This window comes from Sinocyclocheilus anshuiensis, unplaced genomic scaffold (genome assembly GCF_001515605.1).
Source record: "Sinocyclocheilus anshuiensis isolate Anshui unplaced genomic scaffold, SAMN03320099.WGS_v1.1 scaffold1224, whole genome shotgun sequence".
Taxonomy (NCBI): domain Eukaryota; kingdom Metazoa; phylum Chordata; class Actinopteri; order Cypriniformes; family Cyprinidae; genus Sinocyclocheilus; species Sinocyclocheilus anshuiensis.
Genome location: NW_015544204.1, coordinates 528,597 through 533,332, shown reverse-complemented (window position 1 = coordinate 533,332; position 4,736 = coordinate 528,597). Strand labels below are relative to the sequence as shown.

Below are 4,736 nucleotides of genomic sequence, written 5' to 3'. Positions count from 1 at the left end.
GGAGTGTAAGGGCAAAAAGGGCATGTGCTCTGCACAGGTTGAGCCCTACCTGTGCACGTGCCTGGCAGAGGGCGTTCGGACGGGTTGGGGGATGGGCGGCGCTATTACCTGCAGCCCCCAGACATAAAATGGGGGTGGGTGAACTACTAAGCAGTGCCCACTCTTGAAAAGGGATGAGTTTATCCCTTTAAAGACCTCATTAAATAAAAATAAAACTGTAGTTTTATAGCTTTTAGTTCGTGTGCTTTGAGGGTATCTATATGCTAGAACAGTGTTTCCCAACCTTTTTTTAGTCGCGGCACCCTTTCCTCTAATTATTGGCGACATCAGAAATGGATATTATATAATAGATGCTTTTTTGAACATTTTAGCAATTTAAAAGTATTAAAAAAGGATTTTTTACACGGCACCCCTGCTCTCGACAGACGGCACCTCAGGGTGCCGCGGCACCCCGGTTGGGAAACACTGTGCTAGAATACACTTAAATTATGAAAAAAAAAAAATGTCACATTTAGATACACTGTAAAAAAAAAAAAATGCTGGGTAGTTTCAACCCAACTTTGGTTCAAATATGGATTAACCCACTGTTGGGTTAAATTTTTGAATTAAATTTTTAACCCAAAAGTTGGGTTAGTCCATATTTGACCCAAAAATGGGTTGAAACACCCCAGCATTTTTTTTAGAGCGTATACATAAATCATGAGCTATGTCCAAATTTCCATACTTGATGTACAGAAGATTTATGAATTATGCTGGTGTGTATAAAGGGCCACAACACTAAAAAACGATAACTATAACGATAATCAGCGTCCACTCCAAAGCATGATAGCGTTCTGTTTATTAGGCACCCACTGCAATTCTGTCATCTGATTGGCTGTCAATGTTTTTATTCTTCACGTTCCTCCGTCTCCTTATTAGCCTATAGTTGTGGTGTAGACTTCCATATTCACATAGAATTAGAACAATTATTTAAACTTTATAGTTTGATTGTAGTTATCTTTTAAGTTATCGTCCTAGGTGTGAACGGCCCTTAAATCAGAGAATCGTAGATAGGTGATGCGGAGGAGAGCATATACTTGTTTGTGATTTAGCTGTCACAAATCAATACATAGATCTCGATATAATATAATGCGTTCCCCCTCAATGCTTCATAGATAACATGATTTTGGTAGTTAATGTGAGTCAGTCTTAAACTTCCCCAACATATATTTAAGTTAAAGTGACACTAATAAAATACAAAAACATTTTTGTATTTGAGAATAAACTCAGCATAGAACTTAAAAGACAGAGAAAAAAAGCTAAACTCATGGAGAAAAAAACTTTACTCCGAGTCTGAAGACAGGCACCAAGCACATATTTCAAAAACAGCTATTTTACAATCCCCAAACTGTTAACTGACTGACTGCTGATTGAATGAAAATAACATGGTGTGTGGGGCAAGTTACTTCCTCCACCCAGAGATAATTAACAGGGCCATAAGAACAGTTTAACTTGGAGAGCAGCCAGCACCTCCCATTAAGACTCATGATTAAAAACATATGACGAGTGGGAAGACTTAAGTGTCACAGATTGAGAAACTATTTATATTACAAATCAGAAAAATATGACTAAAGCCCCGTTCACACTGCCAGCGACACACAGCGACAAAGCGACATGATCCCATTCATTTTCAATGGAGAGCTGGCGACTTCCGGCGACACGAGCGACAGTGACCATTAGCGACAGAACACTAATGCAAATGAGCAGTGAATTTTGAGAGCGACAACCAATAGGAGTGAAGACTCTGTAAGTGGCACTCACATGTCACCGGCTGGAGTGCAGGCAAGACAGGACAGAGTTCCGGAGCAATTTCACTGTTTTCTATGATTTGACAGTAAACGCATACATGGATATATAAAAAAATGATGCATGGAAAAGAAACTGCTGGCAGTCTCAATAGTATGTTCCTGCACAACCGGAGGCTGCAGTTTCAGGACCGCAGTTCTAGGACCCCATTCTTTTGTAACAGCGCCACCTACCGAATTGGATCACTAAAGATGGACGACATAACATGATTATTCTGTTTGGTTCTCTCTCTCTCTCCACAACCCCAACAGTGCATAAGTGTTAAATCAGAAATATATATTACAGAGTTAAAGATGTTAAAGCAAATGTTTCTTATTTAATTCTCTCCCCCCCTCTCTCTTTTTTATCTCTCTCAGGAGTTGAAGCCTACAGCCTTTCTGTCCATGCAGCAACTGATGGAAAAGGGGGTCTTTTTTTATGATGTTGTATTATGTGTTATTGCAAAAATGAGTATATACAGTATATAAATATGCATTCTTGAATCATTCTTGAGTCTTGTGTCTTGCCTCTCTACAAACTTTTAAATATCTGGCTGTAATTTAGTGACTGCAAATGCTGATTTCATTTGATTCCATCTTTATTATACCTGATAATGAGCTAGTTAAACTTAAGGGGGCTAATCAATATACAGTATATTTCAAGAAACTAAGACTTAAGGTACTCCACTTTTTCAGTTGTTTAAAGACTGAAATACATTTTTCATTTATATTTTAAGTGTAAATTCATTTAAATTTAAAATTGTTAACTCAAAGCAGGTATTACACACTTTGTAATTAACATTGATGCATTTATAAATCAAAAATCACAATTGAAATAAAAAAAAATGTTCCTGAGATTCAATATCTTTAACAACATGTACAAACATTACTACAAACTAAACCACCAGGGTCCTAGAAATGCGGTCCTGAAACTGCAGCCTCCGCTATATTATCCAATTCGGTAGGTGGTGCTGTTACAAAAGCATAGGGTCCTGAAACTGCAGCCTCCGGTTGTGCAGGAACACCCTTCTCGGCAGTCTTAGTGAGTTTGATTCATACATTGATGGTTTGTGTTGTTAATTATATGATGCAGTGCAGTTTAGCACTGGTTAATGATTAAGTGCACTGAGCACTGCTGTATTTTATAACAACAACACTCTCCAACAGCAGAATGGTACTTTTATTTCTTTTAAGTCTAATTCCTAGTCAAATTAGAATGATATCGTATTATTACCGGCAATATATATAGTCTGAGATTGCATTTTCTAAAAATATGTCCAGACGTGCAGTCTACCAATAACATTAGAGCAACAGCACTAGGAACGCCCACAAGCGTCTATCGCTTTCTTATCAAGTTTATCCTAACCAATTTATGCTGTAAAATATAATCAAGATTCAAATGTATATCAGTCATGACATGACCAATTGTGGTCAAAACCAAAAAGAGTATCAGATTTTGCAATGATTTTTCACAGAAAGCCAGTCTAAACTGAAATATAGTTGGTTTTCAGCAAGGTCAAAGGTAGGAAGGGAAGGGAGGGCCAGTCCACACAGAACTTTACATTGGCAGATGTTAAAGGCTTTTCCTTCTGAAAAAAACAGACTGATGTGGTGACTGTGATGAACTTTTAAGTATGAAAAAGATTTGACCGCACCAAAGCATGAACATCAGAGGCCCATAAACCATGATGAAGGCAATTTTATTTAATATACATTTTGGCTCAAACTATTTCAGTAATCATTTCACAAGTTTGCCAGGGCACGTTGGAGGAAATGGAATAACAGATAGTGTCAAACATACAATGGCATTTTGTGTTGTCAGTGATGTTCGAGATGCTTGTGCTGAACAAACCAAACAGGTTCTACACCATTCTATTACAGAAAGAAATGAGTCTACTGTTCTTACATGTCACTGCATAGAAATGGAATTTAAACTGTAAAATACAACAAAAACCATGTATAGGAAAGCTGTACAGCTTCCAGTCTGCAGTGCAAAGAAATAACAAACCCTGAGAGAATCAAACACAAACCACAAAAAAAACAACAACACATCATGACTATGAGGGAAAACAGAAGATGGAGGAAAACCCCACAATCCAACATAATGACTGCCAATATTTCACAGAAAATAATCCCCCCCAAAAGAAATAATAAATGAAAAGAAAAAAACATCAACAATATTTTAGCAGTGTCCATTTAAATAAGGAAAAGCAATACAGTTCCCACAATGGGCTATTATATGTTGAAAAGACAAAAGCTTACGTTCAAAAACAAAAGGTTTCATTCACAATGCTTGCACTCTTAGTTCCACCCAAGCGGCAACCTCCCGCTCTCTCTCGTGAAGCCAACTTGGAAGTGACTTAAACTGTTATTCGTCAACTGGCCGCTAGAGGCTGGCTGCAAAAGGGAGTCAGTCCCATAGACTCCCCATGTTAAAATACCGAACTTTACAGCAGAAAAAAACGTTTACAGCCTGGTTCAAAAAATTATTTTGGTCTATATAGCTAATTTTGCCCTTCATGACAACTGTTGAGGGGGGTGAATTTTTTTATAACTCATCCGTTTAAATTATATTAAGCCTTAAAATTCTGCATAATTAAGGGCGCGGCCACTTGAGTGACAGGTGGATTGCCGCTGCTGTCACTGCCGTCGAGCTAGGTGGGCGTGGTTTCAGCAGCCAGCTCCCGCCTCTTTGCCCATTTTCGATTATCCTGATACGCGGTGACGCACTTCCAAGATGGCGACAGCCAGCTCCGCCCACTTTAGGCTTAAAAAAACGCTCTTCGGAAACCTACGGGTGACGTCACGGACACCACGTCCATGTTTTTATACAGTCTATGGTTCCACCACTAGCTTCGTCCCGTCCCAAATGCATGACAAATTGTTTTCCTAGCTTCACAACTGTACTCATTA

At 38.5% G+C, this 4,736-nt stretch overlaps 1 protein-coding gene across 3 annotated transcripts in view; it reads right to left on the bottom strand.

Moving 5' to 3' along the window:
- The window catches only part of usp54a (ubiquitin specific peptidase 54a), a 74,997-nt gene that overhangs the window by 61,066 nt on the left and 9,195 nt on the right, over window positions 1–4,736 (bottom strand). The gene's annotated exons all lie outside the window — the stretch shown is intronic.